This window comes from Eretmochelys imbricata, chromosome 5 (genome assembly GCF_965152235.1).
Source record: "Eretmochelys imbricata isolate rEreImb1 chromosome 5, rEreImb1.hap1, whole genome shotgun sequence".
Taxonomy (NCBI): domain Eukaryota; kingdom Metazoa; phylum Chordata; order Testudines; family Cheloniidae; genus Eretmochelys; species Eretmochelys imbricata.
Window position 1 is genome coordinate 24,022,985 of NC_135576.1, and position 18,108 is coordinate 24,041,092.

An 18,108-nucleotide genomic window follows, 5' to 3' on the forward strand; every position below is an offset into this window, starting at 1 on the left:
TTTATCCACCCAACGATCATGTTAGCTCTTTTGGCAATACTGTTGCACTAGGACCTTTGCTGGATTGGGGGTTTAAATGTGTTACTGACAGGCCCATAAGAAGTAAGTCAACCAAGACATCAAGATATTTATGTAGTTTACATATACATTTATTAAATATTTTAAGGAATATTCAACTGTGCTGTATACCCATCTCTGCTGAGCGAGGGCCTGAACCAATGCCTATTGAAGTCAATGACAATCCTTCCCTTGACTAAAATGGGGAATTGAGTCAGGCCCTTCCTGCATAATTTTATTGTTGTGACCACTGTCTTTCTTTCCCACCTCACTGTTTTGTCGCACCTTCATTGTGTCATATATGCAGCTGTATTCAAACTTGGCAGGGCAGGGCGTTTGTGGATTTACATGTAATGTGAGCAGTGCAATTTTTGGCACTGTTTAAAAACAAAAAATATTATACTTATAAACGATAAAAGAGCAAGAGGGTAGCTCAGTCTCTATTGTTGTTTGAACAGCATGGGTAATATGTTTGGCTCTGTGTAGCACACAAAATAAAAGCTGTCCCTTCCCCCAAAGAGCTGCAAGGTCCTAGTCTTGCAAAAACTCAACTTTGGGCACTTGAGAAGTCCCACTCAAGTCAATACAGTCTTTGGAGAATTGGGGTCTCAAAGACAAAAACAGAAGATGGGACATTCTGGGAAACCCAGAAACTTAGCTGTTTTTTGGCTAACTGTACACAAAGGTAAAAGTTGATTTTTAAGAGGGACTTGAGTGAAAAGAAGGCGGTGGCTTGGCAAATTGGGATGAAGGAGAGCATTCCACTTATAATGGGCAGCATGGAAGCAGGAGTATGCAGACGGTAGATGGAATTGGGCTTTGAAACTGGCATCATTCAAGGAGGTAAGTGGTAGGAGTTAAGGTCTGAGATGTAGACGGGTGGAATTATGAATGACTTTGAAGGCTAGGATGAAAAAATGAATCCCCATTCAATCCTTATCCAGTCTGTAAAGTTTGCTAACTGGGGCAATCAATCAATTTCCATTTTGATAGCATTTTTTGTGATATACAAAAGAGGTATGATTTTTATTTTATTTCATTTAAATTCATGTAGGAGATTTCTGCCTGCTGTGGTTAATTTCAGTATCTGGTGCTAAAATTAATTTAGTACTTATTTCTGCCCCCCTGCACAATTTTTCAATAAAAAGAACCACGTTTTCTAGGAAGCAAGGATTCCAGAATTCCACCTAGTATTTGCCTCCTGCTCTAAACTGATCCTGTCTAACACGGAAACTGTGCAAAACCGTTTTTCTACTTTCAAGCAATTCCTAATGTGTAGAACAGAAGTTTGACTTCCCAATGGAGAAGTGCATGGGATTGTGTAAAAGTCACCATGGTGTCCAATTTCATTTCTGGAAGCACTGAGCATGAAAGAAAGCACAGTGGCAACTGCTAAAAAAATGAAGCAGCCCTATTGGGCATGAACAGAAAAATTGCCAGTTTGCCACTGAACTTCACTGAAAATAAGAGCAGTTCCTGCTCCTACCCCACAGTGTCAATTCATTATTCAACAGACAGGCACATTAACTCCAGGAATGATGTAAGTATTAGGCTTTGGACTTTCACAGACAGACAACTGATTATGGGATGGATCACTGCAGCCATTGAGGAAATTGCCTATTATCCCAGCCACCTTACTAGCCATTTGTTTTCCAGATTATTATGTGTATTACTGTTGTGTCCAGAGGCCCTAACCAAGATCAGGGCCTCTGACAGGGTTCACTCCCCACTCTGAATTCTAGGGTACAGATGTGGGGACCCGCATAAAAGATCCCCTAAGTTTATTTCTACCAGCTTAGGTCAAAAACTTCCCCAAGGCACAAATCCTTCCTTGTCCTTGGATGGGTACTGCTGCCACCACCAAGTGAATTAGACAAAGATTCAGGAAAAGGACCACTTGGAGTTCCTGTTTCCCTAAAATATCTCCCCAAGCCTCTTCACCCCCTTTCCTGGGGAGGCTTGAGAATAATATACTAACCAAATAGGTAAACCAGATTCTTAAAAAACAGAACTTTATTATAAAGAAAAAAAAAGTAAAAGAAGCACCTCTCTAAAATCAGGATGGAAGGTAACTTTACAGGGTAATCAGATTCAAAACACAGAGGATTCCCCTCTAGGCAAAACTTTAAAGCTACAAAAAACAGGGATAAACCTCCCTCTTAGCACAGGGAAAATTCACAAGCTAAAAACAAAAGATAACATAACGTGCCTTGCCTTATTTACTTATTCTTTTTGCAATACTGAGACTCATTTTAGGATGATTTTAGGAGAAGGAGTTTTCTGACCCGATGCTTCTCTGCTTCCCCAGAGAACACACGAAACAAAGCACAAACAAAGCCTCTCCCTCCGCCCCAGACATATTTGAAAGTATCTTCTTTACCCATTTGTCCTTTTGGTCAGGTGCCAACCAGGTTATTTGAGCTTCTTAACCCCTTACAGGTAAGGAGGAATTCTAGGCTACCCTTAACTGTATGGTTATGACAGCCCCATTATGCCAGTGTTTCTCATATGCAGCCACCAGGGCCTTTTCTTGTGGCTACAACCTCCTGGATGGTGATGGCTGCCAGCGGGGGTTGGGCCTTGCCCCTTCTGGAGACACAAACACTGGAGGAGCAGGCAGCCAGTGAGTTCTCCAGCTTCCCGGGGCAGAGGGGTCAGGATCAGCTCTGGCCTAGCAGGCAGCTGGCTCCAGCTGTGGGACTTCAGGCTCCATCTCCAGGCTCTGGGGTCCGTCACCCAGGCCCTATCCCCTGGGTGCAGGGCTTCGGGCTCTAGCCCTGTGCACACCCCTGGTACCTGATGCCTCCCCCAGCCTCCCCCATCCAGGACTTAATTTGTCCCCCAGCATCCTGGGGCCGATTAAGTCTGCTGTGAAAAGTGATGTTTGTTCATATCATTTGTCATAGTAGACTTGGTAGTTAGCTGGGAAGCTGTGAAAAGTGATATTAACATACAAGTATCATTTTTTCACAACATCAGACTTACTCGCCAGCAAGTCTAAAATAAAAAAAGCAACCAGAAAAGCAAAAGAAACAACAAAAAAAGACAAGAATGTGCAAAGCACCTTATTTGTGTTTCTATTTTGTTTAGGTCCAGTAAAGAATAGAGACAACTGTACATTATTTTTATTATTGAGTCTGCAAAACCCCCCACACAAATAAATTACAATGATTTGGACATGCATTTATGCATATTTATTTGTTTTTCCTAAAGTTAATTTAAGTATTTTAGGAAAAATTGTCAGAGTGGCCATCAGCAAGAGTTGGTGGCTGCACTTTGAGGCCACCAAAAAAATGTGTTATGAGAACCCCTGTGCTAGACTCTCCACACAGACTTCATAAAAGATAATCACTGTCCCCAAAGAGCTTATATTTTAAATAGGATAGAAGAAAGTAAGTACTATTACCCTCCTTTTGTAAATGGGGAACTGAGGCACAAGGAGATTAAGAGACTGCCCAGGTCACACAGAAAACGCACAGAAAAGCCAGATATTGAACCAACATTTCTCAAGGCTCAATCCAATGATTTAGCCATAAGATCATTTTTTCGCTCAGTAAGAACATGAACATTGTTCAAAAGAGCATTTTTCCTTAAAGCAATTTTCTGCCTAGGTGAATTTCACTAATTAATAATGACACTTTACCAAAGAAGCTGCCATCTTAAGTATTGATAGGCCAGTATATACACAGCGATTCTTGTAATCCAAAATATTCATAAAATAACAGATCTGATCCTGAAACATAGACCTTAATTTTGCAAAAGACCTTTCCTTTGACTTTCTGTAGGAGTTTTGCCTGAGAAAGAACTGAAGGATCAGGCCTTAAATGTACTCCCTCAAGCTGAATGGAGATTATATCACAGACTTCAATGGGAACAAGACTGAGTCCTTAATACAGAGGCAGAATGGATGTAATGGAATTCCAAGTAGAGCAATCTATTAAGAAAAGTATCTCTTTTACTGCAACTAGTTAACAATAAATTAAAAAACAAGAACTTTTAAAATATTAACACTATAAGCAGAAGAGAAGCAGCAAATACCAAGAGGTACAACCCAGCCAATATTCCTATTTCAGGTCATAAAAAACATCAGAGGGTCTGATTGCACCTTTCCTATGGAAAAAAACACAAAGAGACGGCCCTGGTGGGAGGAAAACTTCAAAAAATTTTCTCCAAATCATTTTAGGGGAGATAGGAATTTCCCTCCTCAGAATCTGTGGGTCTCAGGGGTTCTGCAGAAGGAATGAGTGATCTGCCAGGAGGTTCTGCTTTCGCTCCTACAGTGGGGCATCCCATTTCAATGTAGCTCCTCAGCAGCTTGTCTTCAATGGGCACCCAGTGACAACAATGGGGTTTCTCTGAAAGTAATCATGGCTTGTTACATAAGGACTACGCAAAAACCGAGTAAGGACCTCAAAATTTGGCCCTGTGGGGTTCCCCCCCCCCGTATGTGCACACAGGAATATCTACTCAGGCAGTGTAAATTGAACTACATGAAGCTAATCACAGGGAAAACAAATTCTTTCTCAATAGCAGAAATATTAATAAAGAGGTTTCGAGTGTTTTCTTCAGAGTTTACTCCATTAATTTACATCAAAGTACATCTACACTCTTGAGCTGGAGGTGTAATGTACATTTGCTAGTTTTGATCAGATCAGTGCACTAAAAATAACAGTGTAGCCATGGTGGCACAATCAGTGGGACAGGCTAGTCGCCTGAGTAATTACCTAAGGTTGCAGGTGCAATGTTACTCAGGACAGCTAGCCTATTCTACCACCCAGCCTTGCCACGGCTCTAGTTCTATTTTTAGTGCACTAGCTTGATCAAAGCTAGCATGTGTATGTCTACCTGAGCAGGAAATTATACCTCCAATGTAGACATACTCTTAAAAAAAGGATGTACTCTCACCTGATTAAGTTGGTGTTTGACCAATGTGTGCTGCTGCCTAAAGACAGGATTGCAATATTTTTTCCTACTACACAAGGAGTGATTCTGTGTTTCTGTTGAACTCCTGGTTCCATTGAACCAGGATTTGGCTAAGGGAAGGCTGTAGCAGAAAAATCAACCAAATAACCCCTTCCCCTACCCCAAGCACCCTAGTCATAAGAAGGGGGCAAAAAAGGGAAAGAATAAGAAGGCGAGCAGGTGCTTTATAACATCAAGCACTCCTTGCAACTTTAGTTTCTGCCTGATTTCAAACTAATGGCAATAGAAGGTTCTGACAGCTCAGCTCCAGAGAATGTAGCTGTACAGATCTGATCTGAAACACAGACATATTGCCTTCTGAAGACATATGAGATCCATCACAGTTTAGTTACGTAACCCCTATCCTCCAATATATGAGAGGAGGATAAACAGATAGGTGAGCCCATCATTGTCACAGACTGATTAAATATAATGTATCCATATAGGATTATTTCTCTTTCTAGCCTTTATTCCATAAACTCAGTGTAGGCCTCACATTGAAATACTGTTCTCCAAGAAACTAGCAGATTTAGATAAGCTAAACTGTACTCCCTTGAAGAAAATAAATTAATAAAGTAAGCAAGCCTGAGTATCTCTCCCTTATCACAGCTCAGTAGATTTAATACCATAAGGATTAACATTTTATCCTGGTTTAATTACCTCTGTCACAGCGGCACTAGTCTGCCAGTTTCAAAGAGAATTGTCTGTGGAAAATGAATAAGGCTTTTTTAACTTATTTTTTTCTTCAGTGTAGGGTTGGATATTTCTGTATTTGTACTTCTTTTTTATATAATGCTGGAGAAACTGTAACTAGATGCCCAGTACTAAGAGAAACAATCTCTGCTGGGTTTCCTGTCTCTCTTCAAATCCTGGAATCATCGGAGCGCTGAACCGAAGGCAGAATTGGATGAATTTTCTCACATAAAGATGAAGGCTTAAGACTAGTGAACAATCTAACAGCTAGGCAACTATATGCTCCTTCAGTGTACAGTAATGAACCACCTGATACTTTTCAAATCCCGTCTCTTGTCCCCTTTCTTCCTCATGGCCCATACCCTCTGACCCTCCCATCAAAACACTCGGCCCACAATTTTCAAACTAGAATATCTAAAGTTAGTCATCTGCTACTTGATTTTCAGAGGTGTTGAACCCCCACAAACCCAGTGAAGTAAATGAGAGCTAGTGCGGTTCAGTGCCTTTTAAAATCAGGTTACTGTGGTTTCTGTTCCTAATTATGGATTTGGAAGCCTAATTTCAGGCCTCCAAATTGGAAAATTTGGGCCTAAAATCCTCTTTCCAGGGCTATTCAGTTGCTCCAGGCTCAGTTATTCTTCCTGAAATTTACCCATTATATCTTTTCTCACTTCTGCCTATGCCCAGCTAGAGAGGCTACCGCCACAAAACTAATCTGTACCATACAGTACCCCCTTACTGTACCGGGGTTTGCACTGATAGATTGGAACGGAGTCTGAAGCATTTAGTTTAAAAGATGCAATTCAAAAATAAATCATTGTATTATTTTCCCCCTCCTTGTTCACATCTGAAGAAATCAAGATAGTGAGCTTCATATTGTGCAACATCTCCTTTCACAGTAGATCTTATTTATAAATTTACACCCAATAGACACTTTAGTTCTGATCAGTTCTAATTGTAAACATTTTAGGCAAAAGCCTCCCATGTTGCACACTGCCGGTGGGGAAGAAGACATAGCAGCAAGGAACTGCCTCAGTCCCAGCAGCACTAGTCTGCCAGTTCCTGTATTTCATTCAGGTGTTGTTTTTGGAATAGTAGCAACATTCATCCACCAAGCCTGCCCCTTCTTGCCCAGCCCTGGTAGTATGGGGCAAGAAAACTCCATAAGCCTAGCACCACTACACTCCCTAGCTTCCTTCCTGGCTCATGAAGATAGCAGCTGGATTTTGCATTTTGTCATCCATCCTTCCTTTCTTCAGCTCCCCTTCCTCCCTCTCTCCTGAACGTCCCTCTGCCAAGGATGACCAAACATCCCATTTTAGCCAGGACAGTCCATTTTTTAAGCCCTGTCCCAACCTTTTTTTTTTTGGCAAAACTAGGCATTTGTCCCCATTGGCTCTTGCCAACTGATGATCAGTTGGCAAGAGCAAACTGGACAAATGCCCAGTTTTGCCAAAAAAGTGGAGTGCGACCCCTAGCAGAGCGTGGAGGAACGTGTGCGGGGAGGGAGGGCAAGCAGCAATGCCAACCCTGCATGGGAGGGAGGGTTCAGGAGAGTGGCTCGGGCCGGGCCAGCCCCATGTGGGCAGGACCCATGCAGTGTCCCGTTTTCCCATTGGGAAAATATGGTTACCCTGATCTCTACCCCTTCTTTCCTTTTCCTATGTCCTTCCTCATGTTAACTCCCCTCCCTTCCTGCTATTCCCCACACATCCCACCTCTGTCTCCATCATTCAATTTAAAATGTGTGTGTGTTGAGGGGAGAGGGAAGCAAAATGATTTGGAACCATCAAGTTGTGCATAGTAGCCTTTGTAACCACGGGATCTCATTACCATTGCTACCCTTCTCTTTTTCCTCTTATTATTTATGTCAGTTTTCTTAAATTAGATTGCAAACTCTTTAAGGCAGAGTCTGTGTCTTCCTCTGAATTTGTATAGTGCCTAGCACAGTAGGTCCTCCAACCTAATTAGAACCTGTGGGCTCTATAACAAATAAATAAATAAATAAATAAATATTATTATTAATCAGCACAGGAGTCCAGAAGCTCTAGACCGTTTCTTTTGTTCACAGTTTTAAGGACAGAAGGAACTATTAGGATCACCTTGTCTCCTTCAATATTTAAAATGCTTCCTTCAGGGTGGAACCTAAAAAAGATGACAGAAATCCACAAAGATTCTGGCTCTGGATTTCATCTCACTGACAAAGGGTTTCCACAGAAAGCTGCATTTAGTATTTGGGAAAGCTTCATGATAGGAAATGGGGATTTTTTCACCTAAGCCATATATGTCAATGGAGAGTTTTGAAAATACCTGTTGATAAAACAATAAACTAAACTCTTAAGGACTATTCTCTTGGCAGCAAGCTTAAATGAGGCTGAAATTCCTTTGAAATGAAAAGAAAAGAAACTGAATTTGATTAGTCTCATAGTCCTGCGAAAGGAAAGATAAGGGATTTGACACTCATCTGATGTAAACTGAGACAGTTCCTTAGACTTCAATGGATCTACACCCATTTATACCAGCTGAGGATTTGGTCCAAGAAGACTTGTTACATCAGCACTTTATTAATCTTTTGTTTAGAATTGTTTTGTTCTGGGTCATGCAGTAATTAGGAAGGTAAGTAACTAGCGAACTGCCTCATCGCCTCTCATCTGATTTTGCACACAAGTCATGAAAGAAATACATGAAATTACCCAGAGAATTGTGTTATAAACCACAGGAGAGCTGACACTCTTGTTTAAGCAATGCATGTAGTTAAAGTTTCATGAGTATTCCTTCACATAAAGGTTGTTGTTTGTAACTTTCTCAAAGTTACTTTTTTAGCTGCTGTCACAGCTCCTGGTAAGTGGCTCACAACTTAAGAGGCCAATTTCAGGACAGACTGTCAGAAAACAGTCAGAAAACAAGGCAGACGCCCCAAACTGGTGGCATATTCTATAATTAGATTTAACCAAACCAGAAACAAATGTGTGCTCCTGGACGGCTATACTAGCTTACCATGGAGACACAAAAGTCCCCTTAGACACTCCAGCTATACTACAACTCAGACAAACTGGACTTCTGTGATGAAAGGTTATTAAAACCAAAACAAACTAGGGTACTTCCTGCCCTAAAGGGCCAGTCACTTATGCCCGGTTCAATGGATGCTCAGGATCTCACAGCAAAGACAACGCTGTCAGCCAATTTCTTTAGTAAACTAACTAAAGTTTTATTAGCTAAGAAAAAGAAATGAGAATTAGAGGTTAAAGCAGGTAAAATATGTTAAAGGTGAATTTGAGTTTGCACGTTCAAAATGATAGCAGGGATGTTAAATCTGCTAGTTTTCTGTAAGTCTCTCTGGGTTGCCCAAATAGTTTTTGCGGATCTCAGTCCTTTTGTTCAACATTTCCCCTTTCAGAATTCACTAGTCCAAAGATGGAGTAGGAAAGAGGTGGCCAGGAGCCCTTGTTCTCCCTTTTTTATATCTTGACTATTTTGGCTGGAAATATCCTTGCTGTGACATGGGGTCAAGCAATTCCCTGGCGTATGTGGCTTTGCCATCAGTTCTTCAGACGAACTGCAAATTTTTGCTTGCAACTTCTGTGTATGTGGCGTTTGCAGTGTCTTCGGGAATGGCATGCAGCAGCTCGTTTATAGTTCCATTGTTATTCCTGAAGAGCTCACCTATGGGTGTTTCTCAGCCTCACAGCATGTTGGAGTTACATACATATACCACAATTTCATGGCTCCACACACACAGTGTCGATACACACATCATAACAAGATAATAATACTCAGCAGATTATAACTTTTCCAGTGATACCTCCCAAGACATACGTTGTACACGATTTATCACAATTTTGTGAAAGTGGTGCCCATATTAAAGTAGGTTTCAGAGTAACAGCCGTGTTTGTCTGTATTCGCAAAAAGAAAAGGAGTCCTTGTGGCACCTTAGAGACTAACCAATTTATTTGAGCATAAGCTTTCGTGAGCTACAGCTCACTTCATCAGATGCATACCGTGGAAACTGCAGCAGACTTTATATATACACAGAGAATATGAAACAATACCTCCTCCCACCCCACTGTCCTGCTGGTAATAGCTTATCTAAAGTAATCATCAGGTTAGGCCATTTCCAGCACAAATCCAGGTTTTCTCACCCTCCACCCCCCCACACAAATTCACTCTCCTGCTGGTGATAGCCCATCCAAAGTGACAACTCTTTACACAATGTGCATGATAATCAAGTTAGGCCATTTCCTGCACAAATCCAGGTTCTCTCACTCCCTCACCCCCCTCCACACACAAACTCACTCTCCTGCTGGTAATAGCTCATCCAAACTGACCACTCTCCAAGTTTAAATCCAAGTTAAACCAGAACATCTGGGGGGGGGGGGGTAGGAAAAAACAAGAGGAAATAGGCTACCTTGCATAATGACTTAGCCACTCCCAGTCTCTATTTAAGCCTAAATTAATAGTATCCAATTTGCAAATGAATTTCAATTCAGCAGTTTCTCACTGGAGTCTGGATTTGAAGTTTTTTTGTTTTAAGATAGCGACCTTCATGTCTGTGATTGCGTGACCAGAGAGATTGAAGTGTTCTCCGACTGGTTTATGAATGTTATAATTCTTGACATCTGATTTGTGTCCATTTATTCTTTTACGTAGAGACTGTCCAGTTTGACCAATGTACATGGCAGAGGGGCATTGCTGGCACATGATGGCATAAATCACATTGGTGGATGTGCAGGTGAACGAGCCTCTGATAGTGCGGCTGATGTTATTAGGCCCTGTGATGGTGTCCCCTGAATAGATATGTGGGCACAACTGGCAACGGGCTTTGTTGCAAGGATAAGTTCCTGGGTTAGTGGTTCTGTTGTGTGGTATGTGGTTGTTGGTGAGTATTTGCTTCAGGTTGCGGGGCTGTCTGTAGGCAAGGACTGGCCTGTCTCCCAAGATTTGTAAGAGTGTTGGGTCATCCTTTAGGATAGGTTGTAGATCCTTAATAATGCGTTGGAGGGGTTTTAGTTGGGGGCTGAAGGTGACGGCTAGTGGCGTTCTGTTATTTTCTTTGTTAGGCCTGTCCTGTAGTAGGTAACTTCTGGGAACTCTTCTGGCTCTATCAATCTGTTTCTTTACTTCCGCAGATCACCTTCCCCTTTAGACAACGCAAAACAGATGTAGGAATGGACACCACTGACACTCCTGAACACAATTCAGGGTTCCTCCATTCTCAACAATGCATCAGCAACTACATTTTCCTTTGCCTTGTTATGAACTTTGTCCATGTCAAACTCTTGCAAGGCTAAACTCCAGTGGAGTAACCTTGATTTGGTTCCCTTAGCTTTGTGCAGCAAAATCAAAGGGGCATGGTCACGTAATACAGTGAATTTTTTGTTACCCAGATAGGGTTTAAGGTGTTTAACAACCCAGACTACGGTGTAGCATTCTCTCTCAATCGTGGCATATTTTTGCTCAGTTGGGGTCAGTTTTTCACGTAAGTATGCAATGGGGTGTCTTTTACCCCCTTCTGCATCTTGCATTAGTACAGCACCCAAACCAATATTAGAAGCACCTGTACACAGCAGGAATGGTTTATTAAAATCAGGACTGGCTAAAACAGGCTCCTTAGACAAAGCATCTTTTATATTTTGGAAGCCTCTCTCACAGGCCTCTGTCCATACCACCTTGTCCAGTTTTCCTTTTATAAGGTCTGTGATGGGAGGTCACAACAATATTTACAAACCTACAGTAATAGTTGCCCAGACCAATAAAGGATTGGACCTGCTTCTTTGTTTTAGGGGCAGACCAGCTTTCAACGGCCTCTACTTTTAAGGTGTCAGGGCAGACCAGCCCACTGCCCACCTGCGTCCCAGATAAGATACCTCTGCAGCCCCCATTTTGCATTTGGAGACTTTAACAGCGAGGTTGACTTCTTTTAGTGTTTGCAGCACAACACCTACATCGGGGTGGGCAAACTACGGCCCAGGGACCACATCCAGCCCTCCAGACATTTTAATCTGGTCCTTGAGCTCCCACCAGGGAGTGGGGTCAGGGACTTGCTCCACTCTGTGCAGCTCCCACAAGCAGTGCCATGTCCCCACTCTGGTGCCTATGCACAGGGGCAGCCAGGGGGCTCCGCACACTCCCACTGCCCCAAGCGCTGCCTCTGCAGCTCCCATTGGCCAGGAACCTGGCTGCGCCTCCACATAGGAGCCAGAGTGAGGATATGCTGCTGCTTCTGGGAGCTGCTTGAGGTAAGCGCTGCCCGGAGCCTCCACCCCTGACCCCCTCCCATGCCCCAACCCCAGCCCTGATCCCCCTCCCACCCTCCGAACCCCTCAGTCCCAGCTCTGAGCACCCTACTGCACCCCAACCCCTCATCCCCAGCCTCACCCCAGAGCCCACACCCCCATTCAGAGCCCTCAATCCCCCCCACACTCCAACCCCCCACCTCAGTCTGGAAACCCCCCTCCCCGCACCCTGAACTCCTCATTTCTGGCCCCACCACATAGCCTGCCCCCCCCAGCTAGAGCCCTCACCCCCTCTCACTCCCCAACCCCCAATTTCATGAGCATTCATGGCCTGCCATACAATTTTCATACCCAGATGTGGCCCTCGGGCCAAAAAGTTTGCCCACCTACATGGTACAGGTGGTCTTGCCAGGTGCTACGGAAAATGGTCAAGTCATCTACTTCGGCTCGAGCAAACGTTTGTAACCTATGCAGCGCCTCATTAATAAACTGCATAAAGATCACTCTGGAATTCATCAATCCAAAAGGCAAAAACTTTAAATTCATACAGTCCAGATTCCACTAGGAAAGTGGATCTAAGGGAATTTGCAAATACCCACAAGTTATGAATTTTGTAACACGCCCCCCCCACTGGTCCAATAAGTCCTCTGTTTGGGGTATGGGATATGGATCAGGCTGGGTGATAACATTTTTTCCCTATAATCCATGTAAAACCTCATGGTTTTATCCCTTTTAGCTACCACTACAAGAAGGGAAACCCATGGGCTTTTTGATTCAGTGATTATTCCCATTTTTAGGATGCTTTCCACCTCTTCTTTGATCGGTCTCTGCAGTTCCCCCTTGGCCTGGTATGCCCCGCTAGGAGCTGGGTGAGGCCCTATGTGTAAATGGAATGCACAATCTTGTTAGTTAAACATGTGGCCATGTCTACACTAGCGAGTTTATAGCAGCACAGCTGTACTATACAGCTGCCCTGCTGTAAGATCGCTCATGTAATCACTCTATGCTGACAGGAGAGAGCCTTCCGCTGACATAATAAAACCACCTCAACGGGCAGCAGTAGCTATGTTGGCGGGAGAGGTGCTGTGCACACTACCACTTATGTTGGTGAAACTAACGTTGCTCAGAGATGTGTTTTTTCACACCCCTGAGTGATGTAAGTTTTGCCAACATAACTGGCAGTGTAGTCATGGCCAGCATTTCCTGCCTTTGGGATAGAGTTAAGCTCTCCCAAAATTCAATGCTCCCTAGTGGAGTTTCCTCCTGGCTTTCCCTGACCAAATCAATTAAGGGAATAGACAACCTCTCTTCATTAGCACAACAAATCATATTGACAGCTAACTCCCTTTCATGGTAAGTCTGTGACCTATTGATGTGTACTGTCTCCATGGTTCCCCTGCCATGGGGCTTTCTGACATTATATGCAACTTCATTTACTTCTTCAAAGAGCCCTTTCCAGAAATCTTACATTTTGTTCTTCCTCACAGGAATTAGTAGGAGCACCATATCTCCAATTTCAATCTTTCTTTTATATGTCTGTCACATCAAGCTTTCTGACTTTCCTGACTTTTCTTAAGATTTTGTTGCACCAAATCCATCATAACTTGCAAATTTCCCTTAAACGGGCAAACACATTCTCCTACTGGCTGTTCAGTTTCCTCAGTACTGCCCTCCTAAGAATCACAAATTAAATTTAAGGGTCCTCTGACCTGCCTCTAATACAGGAGATCAAAGAGACCAAAGCCAGTAGATTCTTGGGGTACACTTCTGTATGCACACAGTAACAAGGGGAGCAACAGATCCCAGTTCCCCTCATGCCTGGATACATACATCCTAAGCATGGCTTTTAATGCTCCATTAGTTTCTGAGTGGTAGGACGCAGCTTTTATATGCTTCACCCTGCATAACTTCCACAACTTCTTAAAGACAACAGACATAAAATTTGTACCACAGTCTGTTAAATTCTCTCTGGGAAAAGCTACTCTGCTGAAAATAGGAGTGAATAAAGCTGTAGCTACCACTTAAGCTTCAATATTACACAATGCTGTAGCCTCGGGGTCCCCAGTAGCTGAATCTACCACCACCAGTATATATTTCTTTCCATTCCTGGAAGGTCTAGGGAAAGGTCCCACAAAATCCACAGACTCTCTGGCAAATGCCTCCCCAATAATAGATAAAGGTTGTTGTGGGGCGAGTACATCCCTCTGCCCCCCCCTTGCAGCCCCCTAGCTAAGTCTAGCTGACTGCCCTTAAACTCAAGGCAGTTTGGCATAGAGGTCTGAATCAAAAGGGTCGCCCTCCCTCACAGGGTTATGTTGCCTAGTGGCCAGTGTCAATAGTTCTGCCCTCTCTCACAGGTCTGTGCGACCTAATGGCCAGAGTCAAAACGGCTCCCCTCTCTCACAGGGCTGCACAACTTAGTGGCCAGAGTCAACATAGATGCCCTCTCTCACAGGGCTGTGCAGCCTAATGACAGGTGCAGGGGTGGGCAAACTTTTTGGCCCGAAGGCCACATCTGGGTATGGAAATTGTATGGCGGGCCACGAATGCTCACGAAATTGGGGGTTGGATATGGAAGGGGGTGAGGGCTCTAGCTGGGGGTGGGGCCAGAAATTAGGAGTTCAGGGTGTGGGGTTGGGGGGGCTCCGGATTGGGGCAGGAGTGCGGATAGGGGTATGAGCGTGCAAGAGGGTGCTCAGAGCTGGGACTGAGGGGTTTGGAGGGCAGGAGGGGGATCAGGGCTGGGGTTGGGGTGTGGGAGAGGGTCGGGGTGTGGGCTCCGGGCGGCGCTTACCTCAAGCAACTCCCAGAAGCAGCGGCATGTTCCCCCTCTGGCTCCTACGCGGAGGTGCGGGCAGGCAGCTCTGCGTGCTGCCCTGTCCGCAGGCGCCGCCCTGCAGTGCCCATTGGCTGCGGTTCCTTGCCAATGGAAGCTGTGGGGGCAGCGCTTGGGGTAGGAGGAGTGTGTGGAGCCCCCTGGCTGCCCCTATGCATAGGCACCGGGAGGGGGTCGGGGGACATGCTGCTGCTTGTGGGAGCTGCGCAGAGTAGGGCAAGTCACTGAGCTCGCTCCCTGGCAGGAGCTCAAGGGCCAGATTAAAATGTCTGGATGGCCAGATGCGGCCCTCGGGCTGTAGTTTGCCCACCTCTGGACTAGAGTCATTACAGCTGCCTTCCTTACCAGGGCTGTGTGGCTTAGCACCCAAAGTCAATACAGCTACCTTCTCTTGCAAGGTTCTGTGGCCTAGTGGCCAGAGTCAAAACAGCTGCCTTTCTTAGCAAGGCTGTGTGGCCTAATAGCCAGAAGGCATTGGCCACCACCAGAGGGATGGTGACCGGGGTAGAGGGCCTGGACCCTCCCTGCTCCACCAGGTCCCAGCCCAGGGCCTTGTCAGTGCCAAGCATATTCACCACTGGATCAGCGGGGAAACGACCAAAAAACACGTTAACTTATTGCTCAGTTCTACAACCAGACCAATGTCCAATTCCCCTGGGCTACTTCCTACCACGTCTTCCAGTGGCATGATCTCTGGATCTCCTGAATCTCTGGCCTGTGAAGCTCCCAGTGGTTCCACCATCTCCTGGGTGTCCAGGGGTAGCTGAGTATCTGTCCAGATCCTGGCGGGCTTGGCCTTTTTGGTCTTGGGCTCCAGCAGCTCCCAGGCAGGAACCTGCAGCATACATCCTCCTTCCTCGGCAGTCAGCCCAGACTGACCTGTGCTACTCTCTTTTATACTGCTGTTCCAATTGGAGCATCTTCCTCAGCCTACAGTGTGATATTAACGCCTCCTCGTCAAGTGCGGGGCACGTACACCCCATCCCAGGCACCTTACAATGTCTCTTTTAAGCCCTTAGCTTCTGACACAAGTTACAGCTTCTGTAATAACCTTTAGCTGTCTGAAACTTATGCGTCCAGTAAAAGTTTCGCTTCAGCGGGTCACAAGTTTTCTCCACTCCTAGATGACCCGCAAATGGCCCATCATCAGCTAATAAAGCAAAACTCTCCTATACCTCTCAGGCACAACTATTTGCTTGCACACTTCTTCAGGAAGCTGCTTTTTTCCAGAAGGAGCTTCCCCAAATAATACACCATTTTGAATAAATAAAACTGACCTTTCCTTCCCCAGGAGGCGTCTGATCCTGTGTAGCAATCCTAGTCTGTTCCAAAGTAGTATCACTTGACTGAGCAGATATAAATTCTTTCGGTGTTTCACTTAAACCCGGAACAGTCTCCGGTACAAAAGAATCCTCAGCTCCTTCCTCAGCTGGCAAGCTGCTATTCTCAACAAACAATAGCTCGGGGGGGAAATTCCCCCTCACCTCCAGCTCACCTCACTGACAGCAGGCAAAGTAGAGGAATCAGATCCATGCTAGTGTCCAATCAGGTTGTCATAACAGTTACAATGTCATTACCTATCAACATATCAGCAGGTAGCAAATTCCTAATACCAGCTACAATATCATCCTTAAATTTTTTCCACTCAGGTGGATTTTAGCCAGAGGCACGGTCATTGAAAACTCAGCCAAAGCTTGGAGATTTATACTTCAGCCAGGCAATTTATCTTTTCTCACAAAACTTTCTTTAACCAAAGTAATATGAGATGCAGTTATCATTCCACCCGGTACATTCAACCCCATTTACTTTTACACTCTTACTGAATTGTTCACTATCATCCCACGACTCAGTTCTAATATCATTCAGGAGGCCATTTTCCTCTCCCACAATTTCCTCTGTGGCTAATGTGGTAGCATTAGCACTTATACTGGTAGCATTGGAACCCACAAGAGGGGTTGCGGGTGCAGGTTGTGACCTTTGAGCAATTTGACTTTATATGGCCAGGGATCCCACCTTCATGGCAAACAACTGGCTTCCCCTTAGGGTAAGAGGCTTTAAAATCTGGGCTCCCTTGAGGTTTTTTAACACAGTTGGGGTTAGGTTTATTCTTAAATTCTTCCTCCCTTGTAAACTGGAGATTTCACCGCTCTCGAGCCCTTGACACAACATACTCATCAGCAATTTCTGCTGCCATCAAAACCGTGGAAGGTTTTTTTGTCACAAACGGCTGCTTTGACATCACTGGTGACCACCCATAATAACTGCTCTTGCGTCACTAAATGTAACAGCTTATCAAAGCTGCCATCACCACCCACCCCTATTTTTTTTACATAACTACGCAGTTTATGCACATATTCCACATGAGTTATATTGTCAGACTTTTTAAGATGTCTCAATTTTAAACAATAAGACTCAGGGGTGATTTTAAGCCTTTTTAATACAGCTTCTTTAAAGCTCTTATACACCATAGCATCTTCCCTCTTCATTTAATTAAATACTTGTCTGGCTTTTCCAGTCAATCTGGTTAAAAAGATTGGCATCCAATTCTCCTCTGGAATCTTGTGGATTTCACACAGTCTCTCAAAGGTGGATAGGAATTCCTCTATGCAATCAGATTCACGATAAATTGGGCAGGCTTTTTCCCATTCCCTGCTGTTGAGAGGAGGATGTATCCCAAGGCTGAGGCGGCTATTCTTTTTGCTTGTCCAGGATGTAGAGCTGCAGTGTGAGAGCTTCCGCCTCTCTCTGATGTGCTTCTTTCTTAGCTTCCAGCTGCTCCATGCACTTCAGTTGGGCTTCCTTGGCTGTCTCCTCAGCTTCCTTCTCCATCTCAGCCATCTGGGCACCTTTGGTGGGCATCCTTCTTTCCATATCATTGCTTGCTTGCTTCTTCCTCATTCAGAGTTCCATCATTTTAATTTCATGCTCATGTTGTTGCTCGGTTGCCAGCATCTACATATGGATCGCTTCTGCATCTGGGGCATGGGGTTGCTCAGGCACTGCTTTTTGGTCATAGTCCATGAGCATAGTTCTCAGTTCCTGATCTGGGGTATCCTTCTTAATGGTTATCCCCCTTTCTTTAGATGATTTTTAAGCTCTTTTGTGTGAAGACTCTCATATGATTGTAAATCATCCATTGTAACTAATCTTTAAACCTTAAAACTCTCAATATCAAATTTTAACATCAAATAGTATTGGGTTCTGATCTTAAAGCCCGATTGACCTGTGGCATGTGAATCCTGCCAAGTACACCAAATTGTCATGGTGCCTGATACATGGCTCACAATTTAGAGGCCAATCTCAGGACAGACTGTCAGAAAACAGGGC

The 18,108-nt window shown here is 44.3% G+C and overlaps 1 protein-coding gene across 1 annotated transcript in view; it reads right to left on the bottom strand.

Annotated features, from left to right (window-relative positions):
- Window positions 1–18,108, bottom strand: part of ADAMTS12 (ADAM metallopeptidase with thrombospondin type 1 motif 12) — a 322,164-nt gene that overhangs the window by 102,879 nt on the left and 201,177 nt on the right. The gene's annotated exons all lie outside the window — the stretch shown is intronic.